The sequence below is a fragment of the Falco punctatus genome (genome assembly GCF_963210335.1).
Source record: "Falco punctatus genome assembly, chromosome: 12".
Classification (NCBI taxonomy): Eukaryota; Metazoa; Chordata; class Aves; order Falconiformes; family Falconidae; genus Falco; species Falco punctatus.
The window spans coordinates 29,652,371-29,667,907 of NC_137592.1; the positions used below are offsets into that span (position 1 = coordinate 29,652,371).

The 15,537-nt window shown below is 41.9% G+C and overlaps 1 protein-coding gene across 6 annotated transcripts in view; it reads right to left on the minus strand.

Moving 5' to 3' along the window:
* The window catches only part of LCLAT1 (lysocardiolipin acyltransferase 1), a 120,453-nt gene extending 107,390 nt beyond the window's left edge, over positions 1-13,063 (minus strand). The window contains exons 1-2 of one of the 6 annotated variants that reach the window (XM_080408832.1): positions 9,944-13,063; positions 9,199-9,309 (exon numbers count right to left, since the gene is read on the minus strand). The gene's annotated coding sequence lies outside the window, so the exon portion shown is untranslated. Of the gene's footprint in view, positions 1-9,198; positions 9,310-9,503; positions 9,804-9,943 lie in introns of those variants that run through there. The other 5 variants (XM_080408838.1, XM_080408831.1, XM_080408833.1 and 2 more) reach the window with 5 other exon arrangements.
* Between the last annotated feature and the right edge of the window lie 2,474 nt (positions 13,064-15,537).

Here is a 15,537-nt window from a genome sequence, read left to right on the forward strand (position 1 = left end):
ATCATCTAGTTAAGAACAAGAGATTGATGGTTCTATATCAAATAGCTCCCAAACCAGAAATGAAAGTTCTGCCTAACTTCACTCCAAACATTAAAATCATTCCAGACATTGAAATCAGCAGAAAAGCACACCATAACCTTTCTTAAGAGAAGGACAGACATTGAGGTCTCACAAAAGATGCAACTCCTAAGTGTGGGCCACTCCTGCACACAAACACCAAATCCCAAATTCTTAGGAGCTGGGAGACTTGCACCAGTTGCATGCAGAAGAACTAAGGTCCCACATGCAAAAAATCCTGGGAAATGGCATCGTTCCAGGATACTGAGACCAAACAAAGGCATTTGCCCTACAGTCTGTAACATATACTCCCTGTAAAGGTTGTAAACCCTTAGCTAAATGGCTGGAGAGCTACAGCAGTAACATCAGTCTTTAAGTGATGAAGAAATATCTGTTAATAATTTCTTTCTCCTCCTGTCATGTCATAAGTATTCATTAAAATATTACTCTCCTGCCAGATCAGATGATTTTCAGTACTGATGAAAATTTTCATTCTAAAATATTCTGCAGCCTGTGGAAGTCCATATACAACGATATTTTGCAACTAATATTTTCTATTTTTTGTGTATCTTCTAGCCAATATGTCATTTTCTGATACTTCTAGAAAATATAATCTGTGTTAATACTGTAGATAAAGAATATCTTGCACCGAAGTCCAAAGCTACTAGACAGTTTCCCTAAATTTTAAGGTTTCTTTATGTTTAAGAATGAATTACATGCTTCTAAACTTCAGCAAAAGCCTGTCCTAAATATGCCTTTTTCAGCTATTTCTGTATTTCAAGGCACAGTGAGAGATCATTGAGACTTTCTTTCTAACATGGAAACTCATTTTAGCATTCTGCTCACAACAATGATACCTTTTGTTCTGAAAGCAAGCTTAATTCCGCATGCCTAGCACTCATGATAAGAAAGCTATGGACAGTATGTGCAGTGCTAGTTTGCTTAACAGGTATTTATGGATGCTTTACATAAAGTTAAAGAAGAAAAAACAGCCATATTTACAGCTGGTAGACAGCCACTGTTTATGTGTAAAATGAACAAGACTTGGGATCACAGGCAACACGGGAATAACTTAGAGCTTCCCTTAAAGAAAGGGAAGTGAGTATTTGCCACAGCCCTTCAGGGACGTGGCAAGCGCTGTTGCAGCAAGTGCTGTTGCAGAAGGGCGATGGTCTGCCAAGCTGCAAAGGCGTAGAGAGAAGGCAGACCATAAGAAAATCATACTAACACATGACTGTCACAATCAAAGCTTACTAAATCCTCTCAACTTTTCATAAGGTTCTTTCTTTAAAGTAACAGCTATTAGTATATTTTCAAACATATTCTACTGCACAAGGGTGCTGCATTATCACACTCTATTGTTCTTCCATAGGCTAGCCTACTGCAATTACTTTAACAAATAATCCATTATTTTAGCTGTTTTCCCTTTAGACAGAAGATAATACACATTTCTGTGCTATCAAGGATCGTTTTAGCAATATCCCTATTGTGACCACTCAAGATACACTTGCTTCTGCCTATAATTAATTTCCATACTACCATAACTACAGAGCCTTTGTCTCAATTTTACAGATCAGTCATCTCTCAAGGTCCTTCAATGACCTACTGTAATAAGAACACACACAAAAAATATAGCTATTTAACCCTTGACATTCTCACAGGCATTTGTCATTCAAGAAGTGTTCAGTTGGCAGACAAGATAAACACACAGCTCTCTCACTGTCAAAATCCAAATGAGATGTGTCATTCAGTTAAAGCATTGTCTTAAAGTGGGATTTTTTTATTGCTTAGTGCAGCTGACACTGCTCAACACTGCATCCCTGTATCCTACAGGGATGCAAAACTAAATGTTTCTCAGTATTTAAGAAAGACACCAAGGTTCCTTCTTCAGAGTAGGACTGGGATACAGTAAGCACAATGCCTACCTTTACTACAACGTAAGTAAAAACATTCTGTGAAAAAAGTTTTTACAAAAAGACTATTCTAAGTAAATTTTGGAAATTGGGATCTAAAGATACAAGTATTTATGATAAAATAATGAAGTATCCATTTTATAGCAGACCCACACAAGCACTGGAAATAGTGGGTAAGTATCAGGATTTTATTTAAAACTTGGTATTCAAGTGAAAATTTAAACCCGATGTTCTCAATAGAACACACTCCTCTAAGCAAAGCCATAATTTTGAGAGACACACACCCTTTGTCACTTTCAATGGTTAGAAATAGATGAGCCTGCAAAATGCTTCTCATAAATCAGATTGACACACAAGTATTTTTCTAAGGAAACTCTAGCAACTCACAAGTATTTTTCTACAGAAACTAGTGCAAGATCTGTCCATCTCATGGAGACAGCACAAAATGCAGTAAGATCAACCCTTTCCTAAAACAATCTATCCCCAAAGTCCAGAAAGATCCAACACACCCAAAACATTACATTCCATCTTCCTAGATGGTCTGCAATTATTTAAGATTAAACTAAACCAAATATCCCTCTTTCCAAATGTGAAATGCATACCAATTCCCAGAATGTTAATTGTTTCCACTATTATGATGATGAATTATACGTAATTAGTTCACTGGCAGTGCATCATTTTTACTCGTCCCAAATCTACTGACCTGGGCAAAAGGCCTTGAATGTAATTGCTAAAATTGTTTTCTTTTTAAGGGAATTCACTAGTTTAGTGTGAAAACACTACCAAATCTTGTCAGCTTAAGAGGGAATACCAGAAGAAAGCTCCTGTCTATGCAGGAGGTTGAAAGGAAATTATTAACCTTACCTTACCAGACCCTACAGATTGGCTCCAACCTTGGCATGAGCGTATTACCTCACACTTTCTGAAAAGCTGTATTCAAAAGAAAGATGTATTCCATGAGTGGAGACTTAAAAAAATAAATTAATTTTAAAAACGGACTGACTCCCAACAGAGATTTAACAGGTTAGTATTTCTTCTACTTGTTTTGATCCTTGAGAAAACTTTTGTAGTTTTCTTTGGCTTTGTAAGTCATGTTAGTAAGGACTTCCCTGGAGCAAGTGGCCCCAAACTCCAGCTGACACACAATCTAAAAAATTTACACAGCAGAACTAGGAACAAGTTCCATGTTCTGACCATCACCTGAAAGCCAGTCTGCAATTTGGTTCACTCTGAAAAGTTAATTTCCATAGATCAGTGTATGGTTACCACTGTCTCCTGGCTTTATCTTACCAGAAGGGTTAGAAGTTGTATCTCAGTGAGCACGAAATGCATAACTGCTATTCAGTGAGCCAAATGCTTGAGAAATTCCCACTGTATCACACAAATTCTGGGTAAGAGCTAGCCCAGTTTATGAGAAAAATTGCTGAGCGAAATTAAAAAAATGTTTGTTCCATTTAAGTTTCTTAAAAGTAATACCACACGCTGCAGCAATTGGAAAAAAGATAAGCTTTACCAGTCATTGATAAATTTACAATTTCTTACTATTGCTATAGTATTATCAGCTTTTTCAAAACCAATGTCCTTTACATTCTAGCAATCATTAAAATCACAGTAACAAACATGATCTTGATAGCAAATGGAGCTGATCAGCTGAACAGACACGATTACCGTAAGATTAAGTATTAAAACCCAGAAGGATCTAATCCTTCTAGCATGTGAATAATAGCATAAAGGATCTGAAAAACTAAATCAGATTTCTCACAGTTCTGTGTCCAAAGCAGGACAGTGTATCTTTTCCAACATTGTATTTATTAAAGAAACAGCATGTCAAAGTTAACCAGCACATCTCACACAAAAAACACACTGCATTCCATATAACAGAAACCCACACAACTCATCTCTTATGACATTTGTCCTCACTTTCCTCTTTGAAAGCATCTCATCCTGCCTGTGATCAGTAGAAATGGTCTATCTGAAGAACAGTCTGCTTACAGATTAACTCCCTGGATCTCTGAACACTGCCAACTGGAACACTTTCTGGTTATATCAAAGATGTTTTTTTCCTGCATTTAGTTAAAAAAACAGGGATATAAGATTGGTAACGGGTTGCTGCAGGAGGGGCGGGGGGGTAATACTTTTTCTAGAAGCTGCAACTACTAAATATTTAGCAGTAATTCAGGGAGTTGTAATAGCTACCTGACAGATTCAATTCAGACTCATTCACACTTCTGTTTTGGAATACAAACAATGCTTGACAATTGCTTTAAATGTATTAACCATTTCAACTTACCAACTGAAAACGGTAACTATACCCTACCTAAAGAAGTATAAAACAACCGATGAAAACTTCAGTAATCTCCAAAACAACGTTTGCATGGAAGTCTGGAAGAACAGCAAGCATTGTACTTCATTTTGATGTTGTAACTTAGCTGCCTGATGAGTGCAATTTACAGTTTCTATCTGAACAGCTACCTTTCAAATTTCAGAAGCACAGTATGAAGTGCTTTCAGTGGTATTTATTACAAAGTGACTACTAGTATCAAGTCACATTTGAGCCAGTCTATAAATGTTTTCTGCAAATAAATTTTAAAAACACTTCAAAAGCATTAATCAGCTTAAAAACATTCATTTCTGCACATATTTTTCTACATAAACTATATCACATTAGGAGAACATACTTTTTAAAATATGGTTCAAGCTAATTTTAAATATGGTTGGAAAAGTTTGTCCTACACTGATTAAAATCTATATTTAAATGAAAGGAAAATTTAACCACAGAAACTGTGCTCATTTTAGAAAAACAAGCATAGCACTGCCAAAGTGCTGTCCTAAGTTTAGATTGCTGTCTGACTAAAACATTATAATTACAAGAAACTAAAATGGATTTCTAAATGTTTCAAGATGAAACAGCTATTGGGTAATTTGCAAGATATGCAATTATCTTCTGAATTCAAACAGATAATGGTAATGCTTGATCTGAACAAATGCAGGCTGTAGATTGTTGCTCGTGTGAAAATTGGTGAAATCGATTGTTAAAAATCGATACCAATGCTAGATAAGAGTAACCATAATGAAACCTAAGAGCAAAATAACCAAGTGATGTGGAATTAATTACTTGGACATAAAGAATTTTCGGGGGGGGGGGGGGGGGGGGGGGGGGCGGCGGGGTGTGGGAAGGTTTTGAATATTTTATCTACTGCTTCTGGCTCTCCAAGAGCTGATCAAGCTGAACAGAGGATTCTCAGCACTTTTACCACTGTTGAAACCACACCAGTGGCGAGAGCTTGCGTGAAGTGCCACATACGGCACGTAGCAAAACTAACATTTCTACCTTAAAACACCAGAAAGGGTCCTTCTAATAGATTTGAAGGGTCACACAGCATATTTTCTGTTACTTCGCAATTAATATTTGGGTGGATTCATTATCATACTGGCCATGCAAGAGTTAAAAGGGGGGAAAAAAATAAAAACATGATCACATGCTAATCCCAGATCTGTATGTTCATTTCATGTGTAACCACAATAAATTCCAATTACTTTGAACAGTAAGTTAAATCTTGCTCTGCAACAACCATTACCAGTTTGATGCAACTAACAGGATTTCAGGAAAACAAAGTAACTCCATTCCTTTGTACAAATTACAATAGTGTGTACTTGTCAGCACCTGTGCAGCCTGCTATTCTTTGTCTTTGATTTGGCAATGGTTTGGTTGTGTGGGTGTGGGTTTTTTTCCTCCTGTAAAAGCCTGGGTGCTTGGTTATCTTTTGACTCTTCGACTACAACCAGCTCCACCATTTCACTGATTTGGTGAAGGAGTACAAAACAACGAATCATTCATCCTTTAAAGTGCCCAGGAACTCTGAGCATGTCTCGGGGCACAGCAGTTTATAGGCACACTTCCACGATTGAAACAGTAATTTTGTAAGACTAGAGGATTTTCAAGAAAAAATAATTCTCTTCCTACAAGCCTTGTGTGGTGATCCATACAGCTCCTCCACACAGACCCATCAGGCAGCCTATTAATTCAGCCTTCATGGCCCCACTGAAGCTGCCATCAAAAGAGAAGAGCAAATAGATACAGATTTCGTTCAACCGTAAGACATGCTGGATGCCTTAAAAATAACAAAACCACCATAAGCTCAATAAGCAAGCACTTAAGATGAAGCAATACCTTTCAGAACCACTGAAATGAAAGCAATACCTGCTCCCTTGATACCAAAAATAACATAAATAGCAGGTGTTATAACAAAGGATGCCCAAAAATAAACCAAGAGCCATGGGAGGTTTAGTATCACAGATGCAAACATCTCTGGAAAGGCATGTTCAAAAGCAGCAATATGAAAAAAAAACAGTTTTTTTTCAAGGAATCCCTGGGGGGCAGAGGGGGGAATCACACACGCAAACCCCAAAACCTATGCCTGCTGTCAGATTAAAAGGAAATTAATTTTCTCAAACTCATGGAAGGATAGTGTGTGAACCTAGTGACGCAATTCATTTTGGATTGACAAGACTCCCCCAGTCTTGAATCACTAAGCATGTAAGAAACCCTAATACAAATAAATTAAATTAACTAAATTAGGTTTATTACAGCAAAACAAGTTCACAAGCAAACTAGTTCAGCCAAGAGAAAAAGACTAGGAAAAAAAGACATTTTGTCTAGGTTTCATGAAGTCTGCTAACATTGCTCTCTTGCATCTCGCTGTGCCAAGTAGCAGCAACAATTTATTTTATAACACAGAAGTGTCTTTCAGGAGCAATTTGCTTTTTGGCCAGGTCAACAAAAAGTTACATAAAACCAAACTGCAAGCCTTTGCCCAAAATGAGGAGGGACCCGTTTCAAAGTCAGCTCTCTAAAGGTTCTGTTTTCCCCTCTCTTGGCTCTAAGTGCTGACCAAACACCACACATGCAATGCAAACAAGGCGGCTCTCCTCAGCCCATAGCTGATAAAACATTAAACCAGATTATGGAACTCAATACCACATACAGAACATGAGGAATCTTGTCTGTGTGTTCTCAGCACCACAACCTGAAGAAACAAGGAAGGGACAACCTTGAACAAGACTGTAAGTGGAGAACAACAGAACAAAGTAAGGAAAGAAAGGACAGAGGATAAGGGACATTGTTCACAAATGATGACCAGGTAGGAGGAAAAGCATGAAACGAGACAAAGACTGTGTGTCCCAAGAAGAAGCAGCCAACGAAAAAGGTGTGTTTTGGCACAGCAGAGGTGGGATGAATGGGAAGCAGCAGCACATTGATGGACAGGACAACTGACAGAAAAAGAGTGACATAAATGAGACTGTCTAAGCAAAAATTAAGAGAGAAACTTTACAGAGAGAAGTCTGGGACAGATTCAAATAGAAAGCCAGCAAAAGGACAAGAGGATTTACATCTGAGACAGTTCAGGTGATTAAGAATCTAGCCCAGCATTATTAAAAATAGATGCTGAAGAAGTTGAGACTCTGCAGGAACAGATGAAACACATGACGGCCTGCCACCTGAGCAACTGCAGAAAGGATTTGCTGGATCAAGTAACCCTAACACTGCTAAAAACCCCAGGCAGATGTGAAGATGACACCTCATTACACTTACAGTTTTCTTTTCAGATTGGTTTTATGAGAAGGGTAGGGAACCCCATGAAAGAAAAACTCATCAAAATAAGGAGCTGGAACATACCACAATCAAGGTTTTCCTAAGCAACTTCAGTTTGGCTTTTACAGTAGGATACAACATTATTTTTCCTTCAAGATTCCTGCCTCACCAACTACACGTGGTGGACCGGCCCCTGGGGTCTAAATAAGACTTTGTAAGAGACTTCCCTTTTTCAGCACAGAAGCTCTTTGGCAAGACGTGAATGGAGAAAGGACTCTGGAAAGTAGGGAAAGTTCCTTCACAGACTTACACTCCCTTCACTCTTATCACATATTCCCTACACATGGCTGACTTCTTTTAATCCAAATTTTTCAAAAGTTTTAAGTGTAGTCTTGATTTTTCTGAATGACCAGTTTGAGATTTGGTTTCTCGAGGTAGTTTCATGTTATACTTAACCCACAGCTGGTTTACATCAGTGCAGAAGAAACAGCTTTCATTCATATCAGCGCAAACACTCACTAGAATAGCTTCCATCTGACAGAAAGCCATCCCCATAAAACTGTTATATCAACTGTCCCAGCAACCATCCAGCCCCTAAATCCACTACAAAAAGCAGCAGTAACCAACGCCCAGTGATGACGAAGGAGTAAGACCACACTCTGCAGCTGCAGCCCACACTGACCAAACCACGTGTTCACACTACACCTTGACTTGCTGAGGAGCCAGACAGTACAGCTGCCACTGAAGCTTTACATTCAGAGTACTAGATAATACTATAAAGTCTGATTACAAAGTCAATCAACTCTTTTGAGACTTCTGTGTTCAGTTCACGACATACGATGGCCTTTCTCCCTGTTTTACCCTAGTTTCATCATTTGTAAACTAAGAAGGGGAGTATAAGAAAAAGACCATCTGTTAATGTTTTGCAAGCACAAACTTACTGCACTGTAACACAGTGAGATTAAAATATCACTGTGGTAACTACTACTGAAACGTCCAAGGGTCCAAAAGCAGAGAGTGGATGGTATCATCAGAACCAGTGACAGCTATGAAGCAAATGAGATATGGAAACACTTTGCAATCAATAAGCAAAATACACCACCCATTATGCGAGCATAGCCCCACTATATCCACTTAGTGTAAGCGGAGATTAAAAAAAAAAAAAAAAAAAAGCCTAGTGACCAAGTACTGTATCACAATGAATACACATAAGCAGCAATGTGAAGCTGCACACACAGTTTAATTCTGGCATTTATTTTTAGCACTAGCTTTCTGCAGCCACAGTTCTGTTCTGAACGGCCAGGCTGCGAGAGGTTACATGCCCTGTCCCAATATTCACCCGGCACTTCTTACACAAGAAACCATTCAGGTCAAAGTTTAGCTTTGGGAGAGGGCAAAGGTAGCCCAGACAGCTGGGTACACAACCAACAGCAACAGGGGGAGAAGCAACAGACACAGAAACAGGGAAAATCACCCAGCTACAGCTGACAAAACTGACTTCTGTGTGTGTGTGAGCCCTAACAAGAGGCTCTGCTTTTCCCAAAAGGAAAGATACTGAGGATGAGATCGTACTAAGCCTCCGTTTATTCTTCTAGGTGTGATAAACATAGCAGCGCTGAGGTTTGGGGAACCTACACGTTTCACACACACTGCGCGGCTCCTCAGGCAAGCTCAAGCGCTCTCCTCCCGCGGCTCCTCCTCTGGCATCGCCGCGGCTCCCTGCCTCCTACAGCGCAGCGACCATGCCTGCGGAGAGACGGGAGGCAGGTGAGACAGCCCGGCAGGCCGCAGCTCGCCCAGGAAACACCGGCAGGGCCGGGCCAGCGGCGGAGGCCCGGAGCCGCCGGTCAGCCCCGCCGCGCCCCGAGGGCCAGCCCAGCGCCCGCCCGGCCCGGCCTGGCCCGCCGCCGGAGCAGCCCTGCCCGCCCGCCCGGCCTCACCTGAGCGGGGGCAGCGTCACGGCGGGAGGAGGCTCCCCGCCCCGCTCAGGGAGCCGCCGCCCCGGGGAGCGCGACCACGCCGCCGCCAGCACCCAGCCTCGCCAGTGCCGCCGCCGCCATATTCCCGCTGCACCGGCGACCTCTGACCCCCAATCACTTCCGGTCACGGCTGTCAAGCCGTTGCCATGGCAGCGCTGTCGGCCCCGGCTTCCCTTAAAGAGGCAGCGGCCGCCCACCCGCTCCCACCCGTGTGGGTGACGGGCCCAGCCAGCGACCAGGTGGCGGCAGGAGCCGTGGAGCCCAGCCAGGGGCTGTGCCGCCGTCCCGGCGCTCGGCCCCGCCGCCCCCGGCCTCCTGCCCCCACAGGCGCCCCCCCTCCCGCGGGTCACGGCCTCCCCCCCGCGGATCCCGGTCCCCCCGCGGGCTTGGACCCGCCTTGCCTGGAGGGGGGATTTCGGCCGGGCCCTCGGTGGTACGGGAGCCGTGTTCCGTGGGAGAGCATGGCTTTGGGTGCTCGGGAAGAAAAAACACTCATTTTAATAGAGTTGTTAGCAAAAAAGGGACAGTGATTCATCAGCCGCACGGTGCTGTACAAGTGGGAAAACCTAACTGCTGTTAGTTGCGGCTTTTGTCATGAAATAGCCTGTCAAGCGTGAGAGAAGCGGAAAATGATCGTGGCATGATTTCCACTGCCGTGAGGAGATGGTTTCTTTTAACTTTCCCTGAAACCAGCAGTATTTTCAGCTTTTATTGCACCGTGCTTTACTGCTGCTCACTGTTGACACAGTTAACCTTTTTGTACTCTTTCCACATGTATGTTTTTATAAGGTAAACAAATCTGGTGAAACCCCCAACCCAAGAAGGAAAACTCCAGGAGGTTTTAACTAAAGCTTTATGCTTGTGTAAAACCAAAGTGAACCCATGCCCGGCTGACTGGAGCTGCTGGATTAGGACCAAAGTGGCCCAGGCTGTCTCTCCGACCCCACAACAATTTCACGTGCACAGGCAAACATGTCTTTTTGCAAAAATCCTGCAAATTACAAATAGCGGGGCAAAACCTGATCTTGTGCCCATTTAGGGATGCGTTGCTTCACAGCCACTCCCCTGGTGGGATCCCTCTTTTCTACCACAGTTAGTTTTGAGGACAACATCGGCTTTTCTGAAGTGCCTACCATCATTCAGTGAGAATTTATTGCCTTAGTAAATACCCTTGTAGAGCTGAGAACCTTTCATCAATTTGGTCAATCCTTGAAATAAAAAAATTAAGGAATAAGCCTTCTGGGAGTCTCATCCTGAAACTCATAAAACTGTTGGAAATTCCATGGTCATCCCTGTTTGAGGGATCTCATCTGTTCATTCAGGCCAGAGAAGTCGGGGCTGAGGGGAGACTTAGCTGTTGTCTTCCACTGGTGGAAGGTTATTGAGAAAGTGGAGCCAGACTCTTCTCACAGGCTAACAGCAAAAAGATAAGAGCCATTGGTCCCGCATTACAGCAAGAGAAATCCCAATTAGATATTAAGAAGGAATTCTTCAAAATGAGAATGGTCAAGGACTGGAACAAGCTTCCCAAAGACTTAGTCATCAAGGTTCCCCCCTCTCAGCAGCTCCAAAAAGTTCCCTATTCCATCCTAAAATGGATGTCTAAGCCCAGCACATGGGAAGCTGAAATGGCTGACATTGAGAGCACTCTTCTTGATCAGCTAGTTAAAGCTAGGTGAAATAAATCCTCACTAGTGCCTCCTGAAAGCAAGGACAAGGGGAAGGCAAACTGCAGAATTTTAAGTAGCTAAGCGCAAGACCTTAGGATGAAAGAAATAACATAGGCAGAATGTCTCCAAGGGGAACATGTGTCTTGGGCTGTCAACCATTGACAGGCTGGCTCCTGGGCATCCTCAAAAGTTTGAATAGAAATGGGGCATCTGCAGCGATGGCATCTGCAGTAGACCTCCTGCTACAACCCTGGAATGCTAAACAGAAAGCTGCCCCCAAATTATTGTACTGCTGTTGTACAGGAAGGTGAGAGAGGTGAAACTGCAGCCATACCTACATGTGGCTTTCAGCATTCGTACTGCAGGGAAGTCGTGGCTCCTTTCATTAGTTTGATAAGCTGATAATGGGAAAAAATGCATACGGCTAATTGTCTCTCAGGCTGAAGCTCTCTGTATGGAAGAAATCCACGCTAAAACGGGTTAATAAAATCTTGAGCAAGATGTTGTAGCTAAGGGGCTTTGGCACTCCAGCGTCTATCTCTGAGCACCAAAATGCAGGCCAGAAACTCACTGCTGCTTCCAGGGTGACCCTGGACAAATCACTCTCCCCATCAGTGTAGGAGAAATAATGACAATTTCTTCTTGCTGAGAGTGCTGTCAGGCGATAGTAATCAAAGTTTGTAATTTCATTAGAAAATGTGAAACACCATACAGCTCTGCTCCTTACAATGCCAACACCTGGCTATACAAACTTCCAGTTAAGATATTTTACTTACAGCTGTGGAGAAAACAATTTGCTAAGAGAGATAATAAGAAGTAACTGTGTTCCTGTTTTCCTTAAGGACCCTAAAGCAATTTTGTACTGTTTGTAGAGAAATCATTTTGTCTATCACATTGACATGCAGCCAGCTGAAGAAGAACATGACAGCTTTTCAACCGTTCACCGTGGCACCCTATTAGAAAATATAAAGGAGAATTTAATTTTCAGTTGCAACTACACAGGCAAAGTAGATAAGCACCTTGTGCTCTACAATCATATACTTCACACTGAACTTGTGTGAGGTGAGTTAGTGTAACCATTTTGTTAGAAAGCAAAAAGTCTGCTCAAGAAAAATACAGGCATTCATAATGCCCCTACAGTTTTTGTGAAAGTGGAAAGTACAATTTCTACAGCCAAAGACAACAGTGAGGGGAAGAAAAGAATGTTCAGTATTCAGCAAAAAGGAAGAATCCGGCTGACTGGAAATGTATGTGCATTTCAGAAGGCTTTGTTAAAATAATATTAAGGTACTGGCTTTACCTCCACAAAAATAATGCCATTTGAAGCTGAAGTCAACCTTTCAACATGTTTGAAGTAAAACAATATAAATCTAATTTAGCCATAAAACAATTCCTGTGGGGAGAGCTGGAAGCAGCAAGGCCTGATCTCCAACAAACTCGCTGCCTGTATCCCTCAGCCCACCTCCATCCCTGCCACATTAATGACATCTCTTCCCCACACCACGAGTGACAGCCCTGCAAAACAAGAAGCAGTAGGTGTGGGCTGGCCAGTGAGTACCAAGTGAGTACCAGCTGCCAAGAGAAACAATAATGTTTGCTCAGTGGGGGCATCGAACGTAGTTCTCGCTCCCCTGCATGCTGTCTGTATTAACAGATCCTGTAGGAACAAGATTGTTTCTGAGACTGCTGCCCTTCCATCGAATTTTAAATTCATCAAAAAGGTTCAAAAGCTATTGAAGGAGGACTCGCAGCCAGACTGTGAGCCAGTGTGCCTGCATAAGCAGTATTCATGTGGAGAAACAGACTGAAAAATTTATTTGACTGAAAAAAGAATTGACTACAGGGGTTGGTGGCGGTGATGGTGTGATGTGTGTGTGTGTTTGTGATGTCAATGAAATCCTTTTTGGAATGGGGTGAAATTAAAAGTTATTCAGACTTTCTAGTTGTGCTAGCACCTGAGAAACAGAAAGTGAAAACAGGAAATGAGACAAGTTATCATCCATCCACTGGCAGGACTTGGAAAAGTATGGAATGAAGAATGTAAGATGTTGATAGTAACACAGGAAAGAGGATTTTTCTGATTTTTTTAAATTTTTTTGCCTATAGCTGGGGTAGGCTTTACAGAACATTTTTAGTGATATGATTTGCTTCCATCCGTTCTGTGTTGGCATAGCTCACCTGGATGATAAGTGGCATCATGGAGCTCATAACAAGACACTAAGAGAGGGGAGACAGTGAGGAGGGGAAAGCATTTGAAACTAATGTCACCAGCAACAGCAGTATGCCTAAAACATTTTGGGTTTTAATCACTGTTGCTTAGTTCTGTGTTTTACTCATAGACTAAGTCCCCTTGGGGCTTGTATCTGAGCTGCGGGAAATGATAGACCATGTGGCACTCAAAAGGAAAGAAAAGATAAGCAGTATGGAAAATATCTTTAAGCAGCCAGTAACGCCTCCCTAGAACTGCCAAAAAACAGCATAAAGAAAACTCACGTTCTCCTGTTCCTTGCAAAAGCCTCAGTCACTTGAATGAGGAGACTCTCACCGAGCTCTTGCTGCTGAACAGCCTGGGCTGTGCTTGCATCAGAAAAATCCAAATTGTGACCCAGGAGCTGCTTATGGGTCTGCCAGATCCTCCTGTTCACATGGCTATTTCCACCTCCTAAATCACATCAGAATGTGTTAAATGCTTTCCTAATGGTCCTATGCCATGTAAACAATTGCAGAATTAGCCCCAGAGATGTTAGAAAATGGTAAACTGAAGGAGTGGGAAGAAGAGGAAGAAGAAAAGATTGTGTGACAGAAAGGGAAAGATGAGAAAGGATCATATAAAGGCAGGAGGTGGGAGGTCATGAGATGCTGTTCCCAAGGACCTCAGCCCCAGAGAGCAGTGCTGATACCATCATCAGGGCCTCTGCTGTGTTTTTTCCTAAAATCCTTTTGGATAGCTCTGCCCTAATCTCTGTGCTCTGCCCTAACGCTCCTCATATAACTCATTTGCCAAAATTTCCATATCCACCTGGAATTTTCCTCTCTCTTGGGTTTTCTATGCAAATTTCACTGCCTGTGAGAAGAGCTAAGTTACTTGATGTCTGGATCATTCACCTTCTCGCCTTCATTTTCCTACTTTTCTGGAGGGTTCGAGATAAGGATATGACAAGCCCACATAAGAATTTTCACCTCTCCATCTGCTTGCAAAGCAAACCAGATATCTGAGCCCACATATCCTCTAAGGTGTGGAAATTTGCTAACTGTTCGTAACATGCCTAAGCTGCACTTGTTAATTTTTTTTCAGAAACAACAGAAGTAGAGAAGGGACCTTGACTCAAAAGGTATCAGCACAGCAGTGAGTAGAGATTACCGTCACCAAATCAAAACAGGGAAGGCAGTGACAGCATGGAAAGCTTGCACTGATTTAAGCTGGTGTAATATTTCTGGTGCCAGTAAGGTAGGTGTATATCTCTGGAGACAGACTAAGCTCGTTCTTATGCACAGCCCCAGGAACAGCAAACAATAAAGGCCACTGTTTACTGCCCTACAAATATAGTAACTGGCACAGGTGATATAATGTATTTAGCTGATTTGGGAAACACTGTGAGTTTGAATGTTTTTGCTATCAAATTCAAAAGGCATCTGCAGGTATAACCATGAAAGGCAATTCAATAAATTACTGGGGTTTTTAAACTCCCCAAAGCTAAAGAGAAGATGGATTTAATTCAGAAATGTTTATTTGATTTAGTTGCTGTTTGGTTCACAGGAGACTCCCCGCAGGGGCAATAAAAACCAAGGCTGCCTTTTTTATAGTGCAAAGATTTTACACTGCAGTCCTCTCCAGTCTTTTTAAACGTGCCCCTCTCTTGTTTCAAATACTAAGAAATTCCATTCATCATGACTCAGAAATTTCAGAGATGGAAATGATCTATTAAGCCCTATGATCCATCTCCTGAGCAGTGCAGAATTGCTCCCTATAGTACATTTGTATTTCTAATATTTTGTCCATCAAGTTTATAAGGTCACATTACCAAAGTGTTTTAAATCACATTTCATGTTTGTGTAAACAAATACGTGGTTGTTGCATTTCAGTGTAGTTGCTCTTACAGATGTACCAGAGAAAGGAAGCAAGCAGTAGCCGGGATAAACGGCAGGTACCAGTATGTGGTGGGGGTGATGGGTGTTTTGTTGTTGAATGCGATCAGAGCTGTGCACAGTGGGCTTTCAACTATTTCTCTTTGGAGAACGGTCATTCTAATGCCAGTCATTAGCAATTTGCTGTTGGCCACTTGGGAACAGCATGTTTCCTGCAAATTGCTTCCATTAGTCACCAG